The 24,760-nt window shown below is 40.3% G+C and overlaps 1 protein-coding gene and 1 pseudogene across 3 annotated transcripts in view; one reads left to right on the forward strand and one right to left on the reverse strand.

Moving 5' to 3' along the window:
* Nucleotides 1-24,760, forward strand: part of SMYD3 (SET and MYND domain containing 3) — a 753,414-nt gene that overhangs the window by 319,079 nt on the left and 409,575 nt on the right. The window lies entirely within an intron of this gene.
* Nucleotides 6,577-24,619, reverse strand: LOC101147406 (mitochondrial intermembrane space import and assembly protein 40-like; annotated as a pseudogene).

Raw genomic sequence — 24,760 nt, forward strand, 5'->3', positions numbered from 1 at the left:
GAGATCAAGACCATCCTGGCTAACATGGTGAAACCCCATCTCTACTAAACATACAAAAAATTAGCCGGGCGTGGTGGCGGGCGCCTGTAGTTTCAGCTACTCGTGAGGCTGAGGCAGGAGAATGGCGTGAACCCGGGAGGCGGAGCTTGCAGTGAGCCGAGATCGCGCCACTGCGCTCCAGCCTGGGCGACAGAGCAAAACTCCGTCTAAAAAAAAAAAAAAAAAAAGAATCACTAACATGGCAAAACCCTGTCTCTACTAAAAGTACAAAAATTAGCTGGGCGTGGTGGCAGGCGCCTGCAGTCCCAGCTACTCAGGAGGATGAGGCAGGAGAATCGCTTGAACCCGGGAGGCGGAGGTTGCAGTAGCCGAGATCGTGCCACTGCACTCCAGCCTGGGGGATAGAGCAAGACTCTGCCTCCAAAAAAAAGGAATTATATTACTTGAATTGCTATTGACAGTTTTCAGTAGTGAGTAAAGGAAGGGTGAGCATTCTCCAGGCAGCTTTTTAGATAAGAAGAAAAATTTATTTGCCTTTAAAAATTCTTGGCATATAACACCATTAGTGCTTAGAGAAAATGATGGCTGTTATTGAAGTCTGTGACTTTTTAAAACCATTATTAAGTTCAAAAAGCATTTCTAAAACATCTAGCCTTACAGAGCATTGCATTAGGAAATGTAAGAAACAAATTGAAACTTTTATTCCTGCTGTTTGGGTAGTCACTATTAAGCATCAATGTGGTAGGTATGTCTGAGTCACCTCAGGGTACTGTAACAAAACACCACAGACTGTGTGGCTTAAAAAACAGAAATTTATAATTCCTCACAGTTCTCGAGACTAGAAGCCTAAGACAAGGTTCTGGCCCACTAAGTTTCTGGTGAGGTCTCTCTTCCTGGCTTGCAGATGGTGCCTCCTTGCTAAGTCCTCACATGGCCCTTCCTCATGCAAGCACACAGGGAGGAAGGGAGCAGGTCAATGAGCTCTCTGGTCTCTACCTGTGAGGACACTAATCCTATTGTATCAGGTCCCCACCCGTATGACCTCATTTAACCTTAATTACTGTCTGAGAAGCCCCTTCTCCAAATAGAACCAGAGGGTTAGGGCTGCAACGTAAGAATTTTGGGAGGACACAAACATTTAGTCCATAATCTGTGATATTGTTAGAAGCAAGAAGTCACACATCTGAGGTACAGATTGAGGATGGCAAGAAGTAGTCTCCCCAGAGGAGGCCTGGTCATTGTTGAAGACAGCCAAGAGTTGGTGAGTTTGATGCCAATCTGGGTGCTTCTATAATTAGAAGATACTAATTATACTGACCCATTCCTATTTATCTGTTCTAATTTTTCAGTGGTTACAAGGTTTTCCCAATAGGAAGAAAGGGCAATATACTTGCTTTTCTTTCTTTTTGGATTTTAAGCCTGAGACCTCTTTGGGTCGTGATATGTATATTTAGATTCTTTCAGCATGTGTAACAATATCCCAGAAAGGACTAGTGTTTTATATTCTTTTAACTCCTGGTTTTTCTACCTACTGCCTTTACTGCTTTGGTGCTCATGGGAATACTGCCACTTAGGGAAAAATACAACCTGATCTTTTGTGGATCTTGGAGTGGCTTACTTGGTTTAAAATAATCTGGGACGTGGATAGGTGGAGTTATTTCAAGCCCTTCGGCTTTACTTCCATGCCTAATGCCTTTTCTCATCATTTATTAAAGCGCTTTGACTTTGATATGTATCCTGTTACCACCTTGTAAATCCTTTTAGTAATACCTTTGTATGATGAAGGTGTAAACACCGCTGTTTCTACCGCATTTACTTCTCCCTCTGTGTCATTTTTATAGGACTTTAAACCTGCTAATGTTCCAGGTTATTAATTTAAAACAGCCAGCCAAATAGTAGAAGCTTCTTTCTCATCTGTAATGTCCTGACCTCATTTTACCTGTTTCCTTTTCAAATTCAGTTTGGAAATCTCAATTTTCATAATCTTTTGAGCTACTACTTCACTTCCCTGATATTTGCAATTTAGCAGCCTTATTATTTTCAAGACTTTATATCAGGAGCACACATGAAATAATTACTTTTTTTTTTTTTTTTTTGGTGCTGGACATACTCCCCTAGCTAGTCAGGATTTTTATTTATCTTTCTTTATCTTGTAGGAAATGGAATTCTTATTTGCATTTTCCCTGATTTCTCACCTTGCTTCTTCTTAACCTTGTTCTGACAGTATTTAAGGGATCTAGCTTGGACATTGTTTGCTTTTTTATCTCTTATGCCAACCTTCTTGTATTTAGCTACATGCTTAGAGCTGCCCAATTAAATGGCATCCAGTAAACTGTATTAGGGTTTGTGCTTGAAAATGCTTTGAAGATGCAGTTGATGTTTTCTTTGTAGTTTCTCATTATTCCTCAAGTTTGTAAGTTAGTCTAATTGAAAAGTATTGTCTGGAAAACTGCCTCGTTTACCTGCAGATTTCATTGATTGCCCTGGGCTTGTACAGACTTTGCAATACTTTTGTTGATGGAGTTTCTCTTATGTGAAACACTTTAGCTACCTGTCCTTGGTTCTGGACTCTAGCTTTCCAAAAGCAACATGGAGAATTTAAAGGGGCCTTAGATAAAAGCCAAAAATAGACTTAGAAGATAAAGGGGCTACAATTATTTAATCTGCTAAAAATAAGGGTGTAGAGAAATTTAGCAATGTGCTAACCGTGTCTTCTCTATGTTAAGTATGCTCATTTGTACTTAGGGGCTCAGTTAGTGTTTTCTCAGCCGGGTCTGGAAAACCTGGTATTGTGATTTTGCTTCAGTATCATCATTAGGAAGGATTTAGGTTTGAGCAATGGAAGTGATGTTGAACATAGGAATGAGTGTCTGGGGAGGAGAGGCATTGTGGAAATGGCCTCCTGAGTCTTACTTCCTGGATAAGATGGATTATGGGTAAAGGTGTCTTCCAGATACAGGATTCTAATGTGATTGCTGTCATCAGTTTTATCTGATTTTGCTAATTGTGACTCAAAGCACTTTATATGGTGGAAGAACAACAAAGTGCACCTAACCGTTTCATAAATGGATTTCTTGGATAAGGCTGGTGAACAGGCCCAGGTAGCCTGTTGTGTGGGGTACTGGAAAGAGCACTGTACTGGGAGTCATATACCTAGGTGAGGACCCAGCTTTGCATGTCAGTGGCTACCTGACCCTGAGCCTGTGACGTTATCACTTCAGTCTCCAGTTGTCCTTTTTACTGTGTGGGAGATTGGTTAGAATAATTATTAGGTCCCCTTTGGATCAGTTCTATGTGTGACAGTGGGAGTGAGGTCATAACTATCAGGGAGGAAGAGGTGGTAGAGAAGTCGAGAGATGGGAAGAGTAAGTGGAGTGAAGGCTGAGGTAATAGGAGAAAGGGGAAGGAAGGGAGATGGCGAGGAGGGGTTTTCAATGGGGAACTGATAAGAGTGTTTGTGGCCACCAGGGATGGAGTTTTACGAGTTTTAAAAGCTGATCTCTTTCTCTCTCTCTTTAATGTGCTGGATTTCAGTTACGATGAGAACAACAGTGGTGAGTTTTCACTTGGTCTCTCTTTTTAAAAATTAGATTAATTTGGCAGAATTTAAGACTGTTAACTCAATTTTCTCTTTCTGTTCCTTATATAAGTAGGTTAAAATAGTGCTCTTTCTTTGAAGATTTCAAATAATTCTTTTTATTATTACAAATGCCCCCTGTGAAATAAGCAAAGGTAATTATCTCTACCTGATCATTGGGGAAATGAAGGTACAATGTAATTAAACAATTTATTTGGGAATTTAGTATGCTAGTGTTAGAATTCATTTTTCAAATCTCTCTACCTGGCTTCTCTGCTTTAAGTTGTGTCTGTGTATCTGGAGGATACGTTAGCCCTCTGGTGCTTGGCACACGAGTTGTAGAAGTACTAATATATCTCAGAGATGGACATCCTTCATCCTCTTGAACGCATCTTAAGGACTAGATCCCAAAGGGGACCCCTATGTGTCTGTTTCATAATTCAGTAACTGAATTTATTTCTTATAAATAAAACCATACAAGTTAAGAAAAATCACATACCTATGGGGTATTCTGACATTTCCTGTGTTTTTGTGTAGAGGAGATCTTTGGTTGCACGAAGTGTGAATCATGAAATGGTACAATTTATAGTATTTTCTTTGAATTTCCTGAGTCCTCTAGATGTCAGACAGGATGTCAGATGTACTGCCATTACTGCATAGTCTCAGCTGTGGGGAGTGGCAGGGATGTCAGCTGACAGCCTGAAATACTTTGCATTAGTTTTGTAAGTACACAGATTCCTTACATCACAGCTGAGTATAACGTCAAGGATGCCTCCTACTTCCACTGGAGCTGAGACTAGTGTATCTGTTTGAAGGTCGGATGGAGGAAGAGTACAGGAAAACCTTTGTCGTTCAGTGCAATCATTTGTATTAGAAATTTGTAAAATATACTCCAGGCAGGACATTGATTTGCCTTGCTCTCTTGAGACACTGCTTTGCATGGCCATTTCTCTCAGTGGAATGAAACCTCTGTTCACAAGAGCACTTGTTTCCACATCCCGGAGGCGCATGGTTCCTACCACTTCTCAGGGATGGGAATGCATGTGGAGAGATGAATGATAGTAATTTTTATAGTTAAATGATCACTTTATCTGTAGGAAACAAATAGAACCCCTATGATGGACATATTAGAGTAGAGTATGTTCCTCGCCTCATATTTTGTTGCTTTTAAAGCACATCACATCTCTTTATGGCTCCTTACGCCTCTTTCTCTGTTTCTGTCAGTTCTGGGGAGTGTTTCTAAAGGGAGGAATCTCTTGCTGGAAACTAGGTATAGTGATTACCCATTCTCTTCTGCCCTCCTGAGTTGTTTTGTTTTGTTTTTTTTGAGACAGAGTCTTGCTCTGTTGCCCAGGCTTGGAGTGTGGTGGTGCGATCTCAGCTCACCGCAAGCACTGCCTCCCAGGTTCAAGCTGTTCTCCTGTGTTAGCCTCTCAAGTAGCTGGGACTACAGGCATCCACCACCACGCCCAGCTAATTTTTTTTGTATTTTTAGTAGAGATGGAGTTTCACCATGTTAGCCAGGATGGTCTTGATCTCCTGACTTCGTGATCTGCCTGCCTCGGCCTCCTAAAGTGCTGGGATTACAGGCATGAACCACCACACCCGGCCTAACCCTCCTGAGTTTTAAAATCAGGTGGCAAACGTTTGCCTCAGTCTCCAAAATCAAATCTTCATGACCTTGAGTGGAAGGTATAAGATAGAATAGGTAGTCTATATATATACTTATATATATATAAGTAGTTTATATATACACATATATATAGAGAGAGATTATGTTTTCTAATATACCTATATATATTTTCTAATACATGTGTATATATTTTTCTACTATATGTAGATATATATTTTCTAATATGTCTATATTAGAAATCATGCTTCTTAATTTTTTTTTTTCAGACAGGGTCACCCAGGCTGGGTGCAGTGGCACAATCACGACTCACTGCAACTTCAACCTCCAGGGATCAAGTGATCCTCCCACCTCAGCCTCCAGAGTACCCAGGACTACAGGCATGCACCACCACACCCAGCTAATTTTTTTTTTTTTTTTTTTTTTTTAGAGATGGGAGCTTGCTATATTGCCCAGGGTGGTCTTGAACTCTGTGGCTCAAGTGATCCTCCCTCCTTGACCTCCCAAAGTGCTGGGGTTATTGGCATAAGCCACCACACCTGGTCTCATGTTTCCTTTTAACTGAGTACTTAATTCACACCTTTTCCTCTTTTGGCTGCTACTCTGATAACAAGTAGGTCCCCACCTTTGAAGAACATTGCATCTGACCAGACTGAGAGCCAGTGTGAACATGGGCCCCAGACCAGAGCTTTTGGAATACCAAGGAACAGCAAAAACCAATCTTTCCCTTCACTTGGAAAGAGACTGTGGATGGAGGGTCCAAATCTCCACTATCCACACATAGAAAGCCTGGAGCTCAATGCCAACATGGAAACCAAAATTTATCAGGAATGAAATGTAGTATCCCCTCATATACTCAAGGTTAAGATGGGTTTTGAGAAATATGTATCTGACCATCTGGCTTCTTCTAGGAGAAGTGGCCTCACTCCAGCACTTTTAAAAGATGTTTTTCTTGCTATTACATTTCCCAAAGGGGGATTAAATCTACTAAAAGGGATCTAGTGAATCCGAATAAATCAGCTGTCTCATAAGAAACATTCCTGGATGATGATTTCTGGTTGCTGAGATTATTCAGCACATTATTTCAGAGTGGCAAAATTGAGGGCAATCTGAGAAAATAGAATTCAGTGGTGGCAATATTTGCTGACAGATTTATATGTAGGACACACATACATACAACCCCCATTTTTTCAGTCTGTATGTCAAGAGATCAAGACCCCTCATCACCCAAATAAATTATTTTGTGCATTACAGTGAAGAGGACAACAGAGGGAAAGACGCTTTCTTGGAGGGCAATTGAAAGGCCTTTTGCGAAGGTCCATATCACTCTGAAGTGGAAGGACTGGAGCCCAGTGCCATGTGGCTTTCATTAGCTTGACCGCTCCTCTTCTTTGGGTGCAGTGACGTCACTGGAAACTGTTTCTTCCACTTGTTCTGCTGGCTACTTCTCCTCCTCCTCCTCTTCCTCTTCCTGTTGGGGTTAGAGGTTTGAGTATTTCTGTATACATTCTTGCATGGCCTTGAACTTGTTTATATAGTCTGAGCCCTTGAATCCTCCATCCTACAATGGAAGCAGGAAAAGTTTGACTTGAACTGTTCCCTACAGGGGCCTCTGGCCATTCCCCTAAGGCCTGGGTAGTTTCAGTTAATGTGTCCATTTGGCAATATCAATCCATGCTCCTCATAGGGATCGCTGCAGTCATCAGCCACCAGCTCTGCATTGATTGGAGTCTAATGGGTTTGTTTTTTTTTTTTGGTTACAAATATGATTCAGTCTTTCCCTTCTGGCTAGCGTAGAACATGGCTACAGGCTGGCACTTAGACCTCACAGAAGAAGCAGTGGCAGCTCAGTTTAATTAAAGACAAAGAAATTTCTGTTGATTGAAACTTGCTCACTTTGGGGACCTTCAAATTAAGAAAAAAGGTCTGCTTGCTGAGGAGGCCGTAATGAGAGAGATGGAGTGGGTCTGCCTATTTTTATTCTGTAGCCATGCATGCACTTGTCCATTCATTCATTTGCTTATTTCAGTAAATATTGATCGAGCAGGTATGATGTGGCAAGCGTGAGAATACTTCCACAAAGCAAGTAACTTGAGTGGAGCCTCTCCCACTTCAGTGGTGTTTTTGGCTTATACTCTGTCTACGGCATTTCTCAACTGTATGTAAATGACTCCCGGTCTAGGAGATTTAAAATGGTGTTGTGTGGTATTGTTGGTTGATTGAAGTTCAGTCTTTAATCTTTTCAGAGTAGCTCCAACCATCTTTTGGGGCTTTACCTTCCTCTTGAATCATCAAATTCTTGAAGGTGATGGGTGCCACCTGCTTGATTCCAGAAGGACCATCTCTGATCCCTGGCATTGTTCATTCAGGTGACTGGCAATTGAACATCCAGCCCAGATTTACAGTTGCGATCCTATGGGAAAGCTCCCTCCTCCTGACATTTCACCTTTGGAACTGTTGCTACACTCTGGAAGATTTTCCAGTAACTACATCTAATTAGAAGGATGAATAAATTACCAAAGCAAGTTAAATTACCTTGTGTGTCATAACAATAATTAACATTCAAATAGGAAACCACTGCCATTTTTATAAACATCACTAAATGGAGGCAGCACCCTTTTTGAAAGCAGGAACCAAGAGAGTACCCCCTCCCTAAGCCTGCTGTAAGGATGGCCTGGGGGAGTTGCTAGGCGAAATGTTGAGAACATCCGTCTGGTTGAGATTGATGTCATTGGAGAAATTCTTTAATTGCTCTACTTAATATCTGAATCCTTCGAAGTAGCAACTTTTCTATGTACTAATCATTATCCACTCTGTCCTCATAGCTCTATGTGTTTTGCTTATCTCTTCCATCTCTCGAGAAGGAATGGAATTGGTCACAAGACATTTTTGGACTAGGCTTTACTTAGAAAGCAGGTCACAGCCTTTTTAGACCGCACCTTTCAACAGTTCCGCTCATTCCTTCCTCATTTAATATACCTACCTTAGTTCTTTTTTGCTGTTCTTCTTAAACATTTTCTGTCCTGAAAATGTTTATTCTTCTCCATGATGCTACTTCGGTGTGGTCTCTTGATTTTATGTTTGTGCTTTTTTGCTTTTCTATAGAGTGGGATTATCAATGGCTTTTATTTATTCAGTAGGCTGCCATGTCTAGAATTTATTTAGACAATTGAAGGGGTAACTCGGTGCAACTGGCTTAAATAATAATGAGTTGTTAAGGGTTTTTGTTTTGTTCTCCTTTTAAACTTACAAACTCTTAAATGATGTTTGGATTGTAAGTGGTGGCATGTAATTTAAGAAGACAGCATTGAAGTTGTAAATTTGCTCATAATTGAGAGATTGTCCCTAACATACTCCTACATGTTTCTACTGAAGAGAACAGTATATTAGCAGAGTGAAGTAAGGTTTAAATCACCTGATTTCTTAATATTATGGATAGGTGGCTCTTGTGTTTTGAAAAGATCTAACCAAGCCATAAATAAAATCATAGATCTTTATACCCTCAGGCCAAATATAAATCACAGTGGTTCCTGTAATATCCAAACAGCAGGCCTAAAAACAATTTAAAGTTTCTTTTCGTTTTCCTTTGTGTTTCACCAATTTGGGTTAAAGTCTATAGTTTGGGGATTCAGACATTATGTTTGTATGTTATACGTGCAGTCTTTTAGTTCAAGAGTGGCTAACCTCACCGTCTAAGGGGAAGAGCCAATATTGCCAGTGCCATTAACAAACGGCCAGTATAGGCTGCTGTGGTGGCTCACATCTGTAATCCCAACACTTTGGGAGGCCGAGGTGAGCAGGTTGCTTGAGCTCAGGAGTTTCAGACCAGCCTGGACAACATGGCAAAACCCTGTCTCTGCAAAAAATACAGTAATTTGGTAATTTGCCGGGCATGGTGGCACGCACCTGTGGGCCCAGCTACTCAGGAGGCTGTGGTAGGAAAGTTGCCTGAGCCCGGGAGGTCAAGGCTGCAGTGAGCTGTGATCTTGCGCCACTGCATTCCAGTCTGGGCCGCAGCAAGACCTTGTCTCAAAACAAACAAAAGCCTATATAAGCATTAATCTCATTGCTTCGAATATGTTTTCGTGTTGCTGAGGGTCAGACCATGTAAGTGTTTTCCAGTGTTTTAAAGAGTCAAATGTTACTTTTTTGTTACGGTATCAATTCAGTTCAAAATAATGTTTTGTTTTTTAATGTTTATCTCTTTCTGCCAAGGGCTCTGAAGTGCTAAATATAGTCCTTCTTAAGAGCCGGACAGTGGTGAATGGATGTAGGAATGGCCTGGATCCACTGGTACTTATGGGTGTAGTTGAGGAAGGCTAATTTTGTCAGCTGACCTGATTTTGGGACTCCACAGTTTGTTTCTGAGACTAAGTAGCACATAAAAAAGAATTATTGTTTTGTGGTTACTGGTGAGGGGGTTTGGGTTGAGGCCTGGAGGACTCAATGGAAAGGAGAGTACTGGAACGAAATAAAAAATTATCTTAGTGATTTTGTGTAACATTAGCTTAGAGTAAAACACTTGGTTTCCATTATCTTGCTGCTTTTGAATAAATATCTCTTCTAAAAGGACCATGGAAGATGTGGTAACTTGAGTCAGTACAAATTGCTTTGCATAGAGAATGTATTTAAGAAAGGAAACTCCTTCAAGTAAATTATGTATTTTGAAAAAAGTTTTTATTCTGTGTCTGCACAGTATAATATACTTGGAATTCATGGCTACTTTGCACATGTTTCATTTACAATGTATTTGAAAGCCCTCCTTAATGAATAATGATAATTAGGTGATTGACATATTCTCCCACTTGACAATCACACAGCCAGTAAATTACCCTCTATTTTCCTGGAGTGTCTCCAATAAATGTTTAAAACTTTCCCCTAGCAAATGTCATTCAGCAAAATCCTAACAGATTAGAAGATACTCTGTTTCCCCAAATTGAGTGAATGACCACCCTGTGAATGGCCCTGTCTTCCTCGATAGTTCACAGACTACTTCCAGATCTGTGATGGAAAGTATAGTTCAAACTTAAGGAGTTAGATTTGAATATTTAAAGTGTTTTAATCCTCAGGTGGTAGAGGGATTTTCAAGTCTGGAGTACTTCTGTACTGTAAAGGTTATGCATAGGAAAAAATAACCTTTTTGTTTAATAAGCAGACAGTTATTACTTCAGATCTCAAAGAACAAAGCATTTATTTTACCTGAATGGTAAACCTCTCCCAGTGGTGCTTTTTGTTTTATCTCCTATCAGTTGGATAATACTAAGTTTATTATAATAAGGTATGTAAAAATCATCTTGAAGCCTAAATCTAATTTTTGGTGCAATATAAAGGGATATTTACCATGTTAAAAAATACGATGACACAATATTTTGTACTCAAATATGATTTTGTAAATAAATGAATGTTTGTCTGTATCACCAGTGCGTTTTCTACATAGGGCACAGGCGCAGTTACTCCTTGAGCTATACTTAGTTTTTCCCCCTAATAATTTCTGAACTTTGAGGTGTATTGTATAAATGATAAAATGTGTATATTTAAGGATATAATTTGATGATATTTGAGTATAGATAAATGCATATTCATGTAACCCACACTCTCATTAATACCTAAAAGATTTTCATGACCTTAGAAAGTATTGTAATATTTTAGGTATTTCTAAAAGCAGCAGAGATTCATCGACTGGTGATCAGAGAAAACGTTATTTCAATTTATCAGGTGCTTACCAAATGAAAGTGTGAAGAAGAAAGGCAGATATGTTATAACTAATAATTAGTAATTGTTGAGACTCCACTCTCCTGGAATAGATCCACTGTTAAGAAACAAATGTAGTCATGCAGCGGTGCGTACCTGTAATTCCAGCACTTTGGGAGGCCAAGGCGGGAGGGTCACCTGAACTCAGGAGTTTGAGACCAGCCTGGCCAACATAGTGAAACCCCATCTCTACTAAAAATACAAAAATTAGTCAGGCGTGGTGGCACGTGCCTGCAGTCCCAGCTACTCGAGAGGCTGAGGTAGGAGAATTTCTTGAGACCGGGAGGCAGAGGCTGCAGTGGGCTGTAATTGTGCCACTGCACTCCAACCTGGGCGACAGGGCCAGACCCGGTCTTAAAAACAAACAAACAACAAACAAGAAAACCAAACAAATGTTGTCATGGCAGGATAATGATGTTTTGGTTAAGGATGGACTGTGTATACAATGCTGGTCCCATAATATTATAATAGAGCGGGAAACTTTCTACCACCTGTCATAACTCCACAGACAACACATTACTCGTGTTTGTGGTGAACCTGGTATTAAAAACCCTACGGTACTGCCAGTTCTATCAAAGTGTAGCACATGTAATTCTGTGCCATATGTAATACTTGACAGTGATAAGAAATGACTGTGTTGCTCGTTTATATATTTACTATATTATACTTTTATCCTTAGAGCACACTCCTTCTACTTATTAAAAAAAATAAAGTTGGCCAGGTGCAGTGGCTCATGCCTGTAGTCCCAGCCCTTTGGGAGCCTGAGGTAGAAGGACTGCTTGACACAAGGAGTTTGAGACCAATCTGAGTAGCATAATGAGACCCTGTGTCTGCAAAAATAAAAACAAAAAATAGTCAGGTGTGGTGACACGCACCTGTAGTCCTGGGTACTCAGGAGGCCGAGGTGGGAGGATAGCTTGAGCCCTGGAGTTTGAGGTTTATGTGAGCTATGATCCCGCTACTGCACTTCAGCCAGGGCAACAAAGCAAGATCCTGTCTCAAAAAAAAAAAAAGCATTAAAAAGTTAACTGTAAACAGCCTAAGGTAGTTCCTTTAGGAGGTATTCCAGAGAAGGCATTGTTATCATAAGAGCTGACAGCTCCATGCCTTTATTGACCCTTAATACTTTCCAGTGAGATCTGATATGGAGGTGGAAGACAGTGCTATTCATGACCCCGACCCTGTGTAGGCATAGACTACTGTGTGTGTTTGTGTCGTCGTTTTTAACAAAAAGTTTAAAAAGTAAAAAAAATTTAAAAATAGTTCAAAGCTTATAGAATAAGATTATAAAAAAAGGAAATGTTTTTGTACAGCTGAACAATGTGTTAGTGTTCTAAGGTAAGTATTATTACAAGAGTCAAAAGGTTAAAAAAAGTTTATAAAGTAAAAAGTTACAGTAAGCTAAGATTAATTTATTACTGAAGAAAGAAAAAGATTTTTAATAAATGTAGTGTAGCCTAAGTGTGCAGTGTTGATAAAGTCTACAGTAGAGTACAGTGAGTGTTCTAGGCCTGTGTAGCGTAAGTGTGCAGTGTGGATAGTCTACAGTAGAGAACAGTGAGTGTTCTAGGCCTGTGTAGCCTAAGCGTACAGTGTTGATAAAGTCTACAGTAGAGAACAGTGAGTGTTCTAGGCCTGTGTAGCCTAAGCGTACAGTGTTGATAAAGTCTACAGTAGAGAACAGTGAGTGTTCTAGGCCTGTGTAGCCTAAGTGTATGGTGTGGATAGTCTACAGTAGAGTACAGTGAGTGTTCTAGGCCTGTGTAGCCTAAGTGTATGGTGTGGATAGTCTACAGTAGAGTACAGTGAGTGTTCTAGGCCTGTGTAGCCTAAGTGTATGGTGTGGATAGTCTACAGTAGAGTACAGTGAGTGTTCTAGGCCTGTGTAGCCTAAGTGTATGGTGTGGATAGTCTACAGTAGAGTACAGTGAGTGTTCTAGGCCTGTGTAGCCTAAGCGTACAGTGTTGATAAAGTCTACAGTAGAGAACAGTGAGTGTTCTAGGCCTGTGTAGCCTAAGTGTATGGTGTGGATAGTCTACAGTAGAGAACAGTGAGTGTTCTAGGCCTGTGTAGCCTAAGCGTACAGTGTTGATAAAGTCTACAGTAGAGTACAGTGAGTGTTCTAGGCCTGTGTAGCCTAAGTGTATGGTGTGGATAGTCTACAGTAGAGAACAGTGAGTGTTCTAGGCCTGTGTAGCCTAAGCGTACAGTGTTGATAAAGTCTACAGTAGAGTACAGTGAGTGTTCTAGGCCTGTGTAGCCTAAGTGTATGGTGTGGATAGTCTACAGTAGAGAACAGTGAGTGTTCTAGGCCTGTGTAGCCTAAGCGTACAGTGTTGATAAAGTCTACAGTAGAGAACAGTGAGTGTTCTAGGCCTTCACATTCACCTGCCACTCGCTCATTCACGGAGAGCAACTTCTAGTCCTGCAAGCTCCATTCATGGTCAGTGCTCTACATAGGTGTACCATTTTTATCTTTCATACCTTTCTTTTCCTTCAGGAGATAAGGTCATAGTCTGTCACCCAGGATGGAATGCAGTGATGTGATCTTGGCTCACTGTAGCCTCAAACTCCTGGGCTCAAGCAATTCTCTTGCCTCAGCCTGCTGAGTAGCTATGATTACAGATGTTTGCCAACATGCTGGGCTAATTTTTTAAGTTTTTCTAGAGTTGAGGTCTTGCTATGTTGCCCAGTCTGGTCTCAAACTCCTGGCCTCAAGCAATTCCCCAACCTTGGCCTCCCAAAGCATTGGAATCATAGGCATGAGCCACCATGCCCAACCTTATACTGTATTTTTATTGTACCTCTTCTATGTTTAGATAAGTGTAGATACATAAATACCTACCATTGTATTACAACTGCCTATAGTATTCAGTACAAGAACATACTGTACAGGTTTGTAGCCTAGGAGCAGTAGGCAATATCATATAGCCCAGGTGTGTAGTAGACTGTCTCATCTAGGTTTGTGTTAGTGTGTCTATGATGTTGACACAAGGACAAAATCACCTAACAATGAATTTCTTGGCAGGTGTCTCTGTTGTTAAGAACACATGACTCCAGTACTCTCAGGTGTAAGCTCTTTTCCAGTGATGACACCTGCACTCCCTACCCCCATCCCTCTGAAAAAAGAGTGATTTAAAATGTTATGATTTAAAGCAAAAGGATATGCAAAGGTGAACCAGAGAAATTCAAAGAAAGGAGGGATTATATTAATGTCATATAAAAATAATTTAGGATAAAAAACAATTGATAGGATAAACTTGATATCTTTTATAAAAGAAATATACCTTTTTTTCAGTTATCTTTGAAACGTTTACCAAAATCAATTCTTGATTGTACACAGACAGCATTGGTTCTACCTCACCCAATGCGTGGGAGCACAGAAACCCTATTAGACCAAAGTAGAAATCAAAACCACTTAGAAAACTAGAATGGAGAACCATGACATGTACTGAAATAAAGTATACTCAGAAATTGATAATCTGAAAGTAGTAATTTGTAGACTATGAAACCATAGAAAATAATCTTCTGGTTTAAAAAAAATTAGAGGGTTGTTTGAAAAATAACATGAATTTTGCATATAAAAAAACTGAAAGGTTTTGCAAAATACAGTATTTAACGGTCACAAGCAGTGCAGGAAAATAAGAAGTCTACGAGCTTTAAGAAATGTAGAAGATTACTTGGAAAGACATAGTATGTTTGTAGATGATAAGACTGAGCATTATAACGTGTCAGTCTTTCTCGACTACGTTTCTTGAAAGCAGTTTTCCAGGTAATTTTTTAGTGTTCATTTGGAAGAATGAAAGGTAAATAGTGAAATGCCATTTGACAAAAATGAACAAGAAATGTTAATGCCCAAATCTTAGGGAGAGTTTAAGACAGGCAGTCTTGTATTACTACCGTTTTTGTGTAAATTGATTTATATTTTGAGACAAACAAATTTAGAAATATTTATCGAGTCAAAAATTACTCATAGTAGAATTCCTAAGTAGGCCAATAAAAAAAGAAAAATTAAAATTAAGAAAAAATTATTCATAGCGATCCTTGTTTGGTGAAAGCAGTAATTGTACTTTTTTTAATAGCAAAAAAAAAAAAGTAATGAGTGTGGGAGTGGTTAAATGAATTATAAATAAATGTTAAGAGAAGCTACATGCAACCATGAGGCATATTTAGTAATATGGAAACTAACCATGCTGCAGTATTAGTTGGATTATATTTCATACATAATATATATCACACTATTCTGATATTTTTAATTGAGCATATTTCTAGGAGGGGGGAGAAAATCGTTGTGTTAAATTCTTCATTTTAGGTTAATGAAAAATATATTATTTAGTTATTGTTTTTGATAGTGAGGAAATAACACCCAAATTATTTTTCTTAAGTTGTACTATGTCACATTCTCTTTTTTCTTTATTCTGTGTTTTCTGTATTTTCTATAATGATCAAAAACCAAGAACGATGCAGACTCAGAATTAAACTGTAACACATTCTAGTTTTGTTATCAAAACTTGAAAATCAAAAATATTTCCATAATCTGTGAAAAATGAGTTTATAGGTACATTTTAGACTGAAGATTTCTTGCTGTATCTTTTTTTTTTTTTTTTTTTGGCAGAGTCTTGCTCTGTTGCCTAGGCTGGAGTGCAGTGGCACAATCTTGGCTCTCTGCAACCTTCACCTCCTGGGTTCAAGCGATTCTCCTGCCTCAGCTTCTCGAGTAGCTGGGGTTATAGGCTTGTGCCACAATGCCCTGCTAATTTTTGTAGTTTTAGTAGAGATGGGGTTTCACCATGTTGGCCAGGCTGGTCTCAAACTCCTGACCTCAGGTGATCCGTCTGCCTTGGCCGAGTGCTGGGATTACAGGCCTGAGCCACCGCACCCGGCCTTGCTGTATCTTTAGAGCTGGAACTCAAACTTGAGACTCCCAGTGCTGTCCATTGTTATTCTGCCCGGAAGTATCTTTTTTCACCTGTGATCTGGGACAAGCAAGAGCATTTTGGTGACAAATCCAGGACTTCTGTTTGCTACTCCAGGAACATTATTTTGTTTCTTAGATAGTCCAGCTTTTTAAGCTTTGCCCTTTTCACATATATTGTTAGAGGTTTTTTTTTGTTTTTGTTTTTTTTTTTTTTGAAAGAAAGTCTTTTGCCCTGTAACTGACTTTGACTAATTTTCCTTCTCTATATTTGTTAAATTAACTTTGGCGTTTTTCATCTTGGTTTACTAATTTCTGACCACCTCTTCCATCCTATCTATTCGTTGCAGTGTGGAAAATAAACATGAGCTTACCCGTGACTCCTGGGCCTTGGCATCTGTCTTTTGCAGACTGCCTGGATTGCTATCCAATGTATTAGTCTGTCAAGGTTTAAATTTGGTGTAGGTGGGAGGGATGTAGGGACGGACACACAAGCTTTTAGAAAAGCCAGGCTCTCTAAGGAATTCAAGTGAAGCGGAGACTTCTTTTCATATTAAAGCAATGTAAAATGACAGAAAGAATTATAGGCATAAAATTGTGTATTACAAATGGGAAATTTAATTGGACCAGAGTACATAGCAGGTGATATTGAACCCCCTACCCTGAAAGAGCGTTTGTTTTTCAAGTATGGGATAGAATTGGAACACAGGGGCCTTTGTACATGGACATTGTATAGGCGTCATTTGTTTTACTAAACACTCCTTTCTAAAGACGGCAAAAGCATATTGGCAGCAAGGTAGACTTGTCAGAACAATATACATGACTTTTAGACCCAAGCAGGTGGACTGCTTGACATGATTCCTCCGGGTGCAATGAATTTTTGTGTGTGTACAGAAAGGAATGAGTCTTAATACTTCTCAGCAATATACTGTGGTTTATTTTCCTCTCACAAAGAAAAAGAATCATTTCAAAGAAATAACAATTATAAAGTACAGCAGCTTGTAAACGTTCTCCATTCTTTTTAATTCCCAGGAATGTGTGACAGGGCAGAAGATTTGGTCCCTGTGGAGTGTCTGTATAGCCAAAGTTTCTTCACAGATTTTGGTTCTGCCTCCTTTGCAAAAGTAGAAGAATGCCTTTCCTATGTTGTTAAAAAGATATTTAAAAATTAATATTCTGCACAGTGCTTTTCATTATTATGGGGCCATTTTTGTCTTAACATGGAGGCAAAAAACCTGTGACTTCCTCCCTGAAGTTCCTTCTACCCTTACATGGCTGAATCTGGGAGAGGTTCATGCATTTTTCCCATCCTTATGGAAGTACACAGGTAATTACATGAACGTGCTACCTGTGCATACTTTTATTGGCTTTTGAAACATTTTGTAGCTTTTCTATGTGTCACATGCCATGGTATGTATATTACATTGATTATTTAATATTTACTACATATCCATGAGGTTTACTCTTAAGATATTTTGGCTCAGAGAGATAATTTTGTCAAGGTCTCATGGTGAGTAAGTTGCAGGACAGACCCAAGCAGTCTGGTTTCATAGCACAGCTTCTTAACCAGCGCACTGTTTCGCGTTTTGTCTGCTTAAAGGAGTATGCATAGAGAAGAATATTGGAGTACCTTGCTTAAAAATGACCAAAGGACAGATAACCCTAAATATAAAAGAGCAAAGGAGTTGAATAGACCTTTCTCCAGAGAAGATGTACAAATGGCCGACAAGCACATGAAAAGATGCTCCATATCATCAGTCATTAAGGAAATGCAAATCAAAACCACAATGAGGCTGGGCGTGGTGGCTCACGCCTGTAATCCCAGCACTTCGGGAGGCCAAGGTGGGAAGATCACCTGAGGTCAGGAGTTTGAGAGCAGCCTGGCCAACGTGGAGAAACCCTGTCTCTACTAAAAATACAAAAATTAGCCAGGCCTGGTGGGGTGTGCCTGTAAATAAATCCTAGCTACTCGGGAGGTCGAGGCAGGAGAATCACTTGAACCTGGGAGGCAGAGGTTGCAGTGAGCTGAGATCATGCCACTGCACTCCAGCCTGGGCCGCAGAGCGAGACTCCGTCTTCAAAAGAAAAAAAAAAAGAAAAAAAAAACCGTAATGAGGTGCCACTTCACATTTACTATTAAATGTAATAGAATGAAATGTAGTAGGATGGCCATGATCAGTAAAATGGAAAATAGTAAGGATGTGAAGAAATTGAAACCCCGTACATTGCTGATAGGAATGTACAATGTCGTAGCCACTGTGGAATCCACTTCCTTAAAAAGTTGATGTATGACCCAGGAATTCCACTGCCATATACACACACAAAAGAATGGAAAACTGGTACTTAATTTCACATACATATATTATAAATAGTATTAGTATTTACAATAGTGAAAAGGTAGCAACAGCCAAAATGCTGGTTGTTAGTTGAATGAATACACCAATTGTGATCTATCCATACAATCGCGTATCATTCAGCCATCAAATGAGTGAAGTAGCCATACATGCTCCAGCACGGGTGAACCCGGAATACATTATGCTTAACGAAGGGAGCCAGACACAGGAGGCCACATGCTCTGTGATTCCGTTTGTATGAAATGTTCAAATAGATGAATCCATAGAGACAGAGTGCAGATTGATGGTCGCTAGGGCTTGTGGGAAGGGGCACCTGAGAGTGGCTGCCTTCAGTGGGTATCGAGTTTTCCTCTGTAGTGACACAAATGTTTTGGAGCTGGATAGGTTGGTGGTCGTTTATCATTGTGAATGCACTAAATGTTACTGAATTGTTCTTAAAATAGTTAATTTTATGTTTCACCTCAAGAAAAAACTATAATGACTAAGTTATCCCGCGGCCCCTAGCTCTCAGGTATTAGAGTCAGTGCAATTTTTATGGAGCACATATTTGCATGTTATTGGGCCAATAGCAAGTTAAACAGACACTGTGATAGGCACACATTATCTTGAGCACTTTATATGTGTGGACAAGCACAATGACTGACGTGGTTCCCAGACTCCAGCCGAGACTCCAGGAACCAACAACCTTTAAGAATTAACAGGGGAACAGACAAAATATGAAGGCTGTATGTCGATTTAGCAGACACTTAGCAAATAAAGGGCTTACATTTTGGTGACGCCAACAGATAAAATGCTTTTTCACACGGTGAGTAGGGTGTTACCAGACTTACATGTGTGCTGAGGCAGCATGATCTTATCCTCCTCCTAATCAGGGTAAGTTTTAGTCATGCATGCTGGAGCAAATGATTCTGGTGAGAGAAATGCATCTGAAAGAACCCTATACAAACATGTACCTTTTTTTCTTTAGGACTGTGAAGAGAACCTGGTGCAGCTTGTGCCCAGAGGGTTTTTCACGTTCAGTATAGACCTTTGATGTTCTCAGGTTATTTTCCAAGTTGCCCAGAAGCGTGACACATACACTGCACTAAATCCTTGAGGAGTTGCAAGAAAACAGATAGTGCTTTTCTTCTTTTTTTTTTTTTTTTTTAAAAGGGAGGGGAACCTAGTCCACAGTGCAGCAAAGCAGTTTGCCTGGTGTAGGTAACGGGGGTGTGGGTCACCAAGGATGACCCTTGTTGACTTACATTCCTGATCTCTCCCATTCAGATGTGCACATGTAGATCCATTTACTTCTAGACAGCCCTCTTAGGTTACTGAAATTATTGATTCAGCATTGTCTGCATCGCCAGGGCCTCCTCTCACCCTAATGTAGAGTGGGAAGTGGACATTTTTACTTAAAAAGGTGTGGATTTTTCTTACCCAAATATTACTTTATTGTCTCATTGTAAAAATTTCATATATCTATATAACAGATATATATATGTATATATATATGTGTGTGTATATATATATATATATATCTGTAAGTAACTTTAATAATCAGACAAGCCACCTTCTCCACTCCCCGACCTCTATTCACTTTTACCATTTGCAACTAAGCTCACCTTAAAAACCTGTGACTGGTACATGGTGGCCTCTTCAGCTGCACACAATCTTGCCTGGGAGTTTTCCTGGCCTGAGGCTATAAGGTGGAAGATTCTTTCGACTTTTAACCCTTCACCTCTCCTCACCCCTCAAAGCATCAGCAAACCTCCCTCTTTCTGTCCCGAAATCCCCAAAGGCAAGGATGTCTTTTCCTGTTTTTAGAGCTCACTCTTTTATTATTTGATGGACCTCACTCTACTAGTTACCTAGTCTCAATTATTTTCACTTTTTTTAGCCTTTAAATGTGCCTGTCTTCCTCTTAGGAAGGAAGAAAGGGAGGGAGGGGAAAAAAAGAAGTAATGCCTTTGCTCCACCTCTTCCTCTACTTATCTTTGAATCATCTCTCCTTTCACAATTACAACTGAAATTATTTACATTTTTAGTCTTCACTTTCTTACTTCTTGTCACCTCCACTGTAGTCTGGCGTTCAGGTCCTTAACTCAATTGAAACTGCTCTAGTTGCGATGAGCAGCAATCTCCATGTTGCTCAATCCTCCGGATACTCTAACTTCATGTGTCCTGTGGACCGCTCCCTTTCGGGAACGCTTTTCCCTGGGCTTCGGTGACACCATACTCTCCTAGTTTTCTTCCTGCACTACTGTCTTCCCAGTCGGTGGGGTTCTTTCGCCACCTTGTTTGTTCTCAGCACACTGTCTGTGGGTTACCTTACTGATTCCTGTAGCTTCATTCACTGTCTCTGTGTGGCTGACTCCCAAAGTTAGCTTGTGTTTTTAGTTACCTTTGTATACCTCCAGCAGCCAACATGGGACCTGTTGCACAACAGTAGCCTATGTTAAGTAAATGAACGGACTGATAAATAGATGTTTTCCATGACTGATACTCTTCCCAAAGTCTTTCATTATTACCATTTGTCACCCATCACAAGAACATAAACTCCATGAGAGCAGAGACGTTATCAGTCTTGCTCAGGACTGTGTGCCTGGCACGTGGCACACGTATCCAGTATGAGCAAAAAACAAGTGGCTCACCCAAAATGATCCTGGCACCAGGAAGTTTCTCTTTGGGCCTGGCTTCCTTGGTTACTCACGTGCACCCGTCCATGTGTCGTAGGAAGAGGAAAGATGTAAGCATTAAGGATTTGGCTCACCGGGGCTGGTCCTGGTGGTTTGGAAATAGCAGATCTCTAAGGCATTCCATCACCTCATGAGAGAAGCCTTATTTATTTATTTATTTATTTATTTATTTATTTATGAGACGGAGTCTCGCTCTGTCGCCCAGGCTGGAGTGCAGTGGCATGATCGCAGCTCACTGCAACCTCCGCCTCCCAGGTTCAAGTGATTCTCCTGCCTCAGCCTCCTGAGTAGCTGGGACAGGCACCCACCACCACGCCCAGCTAATTTTTTTGTATTTTTAGTAGAGACAGGGTTTCACCATATTGGCCAGGCTGGTCTGGAACTCTGGACCTCAGGCAATCTGCCTGCCTTGGCCTCCCAAGAAGACTTATTTTTATATAGCTCGTTTTCTCTCACCTGGGATCCCAGGTCAACCCCTTTTCAAGTTGGGAGAAACCAGCTAAACATTTTGTGTTTTAATTTAAATTTTGTGGTCTGAGTTGACTCTTGCTAGGGTGGGGGTAGAGGAGGAAACCCAGCAGAGAACAAGTGAAAATGGCACCTTCCCTCCTGAATATTCCTTTTATTAGGATGTCTGCAGATCTCCGAGCATTAGGTCTTCCATTCTTGGAGATTCTGACTTTCCTCTGTCAGTATTTCTCTGCCGAAGGTCCTAACATTTGGCCAGTTGTGATTTCTCTGAGCCCTTTGCAACACTGCAGGGAGCACACTCAGTTGTATGCAGTGGGGCTGATAGCATCCAGGTCTCAGAAGCACTTTCCTTCCATATCATTGCCGATTTCCTGTTTCTTTTTTAATTGCACTTGTTCCTTTTATAAAGTGACAGCAGCTAAATTTATTTCTCAAGATGCTTACATGCTCTTTTAAAGAGTATCTAAATTAATAAACACTGAGTACGGAAACCTAATCTGAATTTGTGTTTTTATTGAGAGCACTCTCATTAAACACAGGCTGGAAAGAGAAAGAATCAACCAGACCCTGATGCCTCTTGCAAAATCTGATCTGTTCCAAGTCTAGCAGGTAGAGTCCTGATTGCCTTTATTTCCAAGTTCAGAAGAATGCAGGTAGGTGAAGATTAGAATGGCCTCGTAGTGAGTATGTATAAGCCTATAAAATTAAAGTAGAACTTGGTTAAAGAGCAATACAATTTCTTGCTATTTCATGAATGCTTAGCAGTGTTATAAAGACGTGAACATATTGCTGTGTTTCAGTGAGCTACAGCCTTACCCTTTGATATGCTTAATTATTTTCAAGGTCATTTCTTTTTATAAAATCAAGGCAAGCTGGAAAATGTCAAGCAGCCTACAAGTATAGAATAAACTATTTTCATTGTCATTTTATAGTCATATATAGTTGTGGTTTTGAGTTTCCCAGTTACAACCAGTCACTGAGTGTAAGAGTCACAATAAATTCTGTTAGGAACATGGCATCCTTTATCTCTTCAACCATTAATGTTCCAAGGATATTTTCAAATGAAAGAATGATAAAAATTAGTTGATGTGTTCTGGGAATATGCACATTTAAAATTTCAAGTTAACAATACAGATGAAGGTGATTAAATGTGCAAGAGCTAGCTACAATAAGAGAAATGTAGTTGAGGCTACTGCTGAAGGGATTATGTACTTAGCCTCTAAGCCACTTAGGATATATATTAAGCTGGTTGTGCTCTACCATTTTGGCTGAAGATAATTTTCCCTTACATAAAGCAAATATTTAGTAACAAGTGAGGTAAGTCTGAGTGGTTCGTTATGCAGGTGTATGGTACAGTTGAAATCCTGACCATACCACTAATCTCTGTACCTCTGAATAACCCTCACATTGTATTGTACTTAAAGGTTTGAGGTGATTCTTAAGTAGGCATTGTAACTGAGAAATATGATATAAGTTTCAGATTTTTGCTGCCACCAGCTGTTAGGAAGTGCTGGTTATTTTGTAATGATGCCTGAAAACCATGGACTCCTCAGCATTGTGAAATTTGGATTTAGGGGTAACACAAACAAAAATTCCAGATTCTTGAGGAGATAAGAATTTTAAATGATTCAAGAACATGCACACCAATTCTGTTAATTTAAAAATAATTAATATGCCTTACGTGGCAGTAGAGTTCAGATCAGTTGGCTGCAATCTTCAGAAATATTTATTTATATGGTGTCAACTTAGGTTGTCTCTGAGACACATTCCAATTGATACTTCTGCCTGCCTCTGACAGACTTCTTTTCCCAGAAACACCCTCCACATATGCTTATTCTTGTTAGCTTAACCTAGTTCTAGAATGTTCTTTTAGGGTAATTGAGGTAAGACTCTCTTTTCACTTAGCCAACTTGGAGTTGTTGGCATTTCAATTAGTGGTCATTGCGGGATAGCATTACTTCACTCATTCTCACTTTAGATACATTGCTCCCACCGATTTATGTTGTATAGTAGTCCTTCTCTGATAGATTCACCAAGAAACTACTGTTGCTTAGCCGGCCAGGTACACGTCAACACGCTTTGACCTCACTTACTGAACCCACAGCTCTGCCACGCTGTCCTCTTCTGTTCCTGAAACTCTCCAAGCTTGCACCCAGGCTGTTATCTTTGTAATATTTTTTTTACCCTTCTGCAACCAACACACATGCACTGTTGCCTGGCAAACTCCTACTTCTAGGAGTTTTTGGCTTGAAGCCTGCTGTTGGCTTAACTAGAGAAGAGTCATATGAAGGTCTGGAGAGAGGCCAGATAAGTCAGAGCTGTGCATTCAAAGAAAAATCAGGACTTGGGAAGACATGTTCCTGCCTGTCATTTGAAATATACTGTCATTGGCCAGACCTGTATTTGATTCTCTTTTTACGTTTAGAAGTACAATACTTTTAAGCCATACATTTGATAAGAATGATCAAACCACCACTTTGTTGCAGGTTTACTGCTAGGCTCTGTGGGTACATCTGTTCTTGGAGAAAGAAAAGTAAATTAATAATTACAATAGAGCATGATATACCAAGGTGGAGGCATAGACAGGGGCTGGGGAACATGAAGGAGACCATCGAAATCGAAGGTGGAGGCCAGAGAAGGCTTCCTGGAGAAACGAGGCCTGAATTGCTTTCTGAAGAACTGGTAAAAGATAATCTGATGAAAACGGGTTCAGCCTGGAAGAGAGGACGCCTGAAATGGAGGGAACAGCCTGTGTAAAGATGGAAACAATCTAACAGCTTAGCACATAGAGAAAACTGTAAGTCACTCAGTCCTCAGTGAGTTTGAAGTGCACGCTGAAAGCTGTAGGGCCCCGGAGAAGAAGCCTCTTGGGAAAATAGGCCTTTACAACCACAGCAAAGACAGTCTGTCATGCTTGGCGGCATGCAGGTGAGCTGTGTGCCAGGTGTGCCAGGCAAGCTGCATGTTCATTTGTAGAGGACTCTGAGGCGCAGAGTGGAGCGGGGTGGTGCTGCCAGTGAACAAAGAGAATGAGGCTTACCTAGAGCAATCGCTGGAACACCTGTCTTGTCTGATGGCATCGTCTTGCTTGTCTGATGGCGTTGTCTCACAGTCCCAGCATGCATGGTGGTAATGTTCAGGGCAAGAGGAGTAAGCAAACAGCCCCAGCTTCTGTCTGCTACTGCTCTGGAGAATATCAGAGCTGCTCTGCCAGGTCCCACAGGTTCTTTTACATTCACCATCTCTATTTAATCTTCCCAGATTTGAAAATAATGGTTTATCCTGGATGTGATCTGAAAGTATTTCCCCAGTGCTTACCCACAGGAGTCACCCACAGAATCCTCACTCCCTGCTGTCCCCCATGTGAGAGCTGGCTATAGCTC

The sequence above is a fragment of the Gorilla gorilla genome, chromosome 1 (genome assembly GCF_029281585.2).
Source record: "Gorilla gorilla gorilla isolate KB3781 chromosome 1, NHGRI_mGorGor1-v2.1_pri, whole genome shotgun sequence".
Taxonomy (NCBI): Eukaryota; Metazoa; Chordata; class Mammalia; order Primates; family Hominidae; genus Gorilla; species Gorilla gorilla.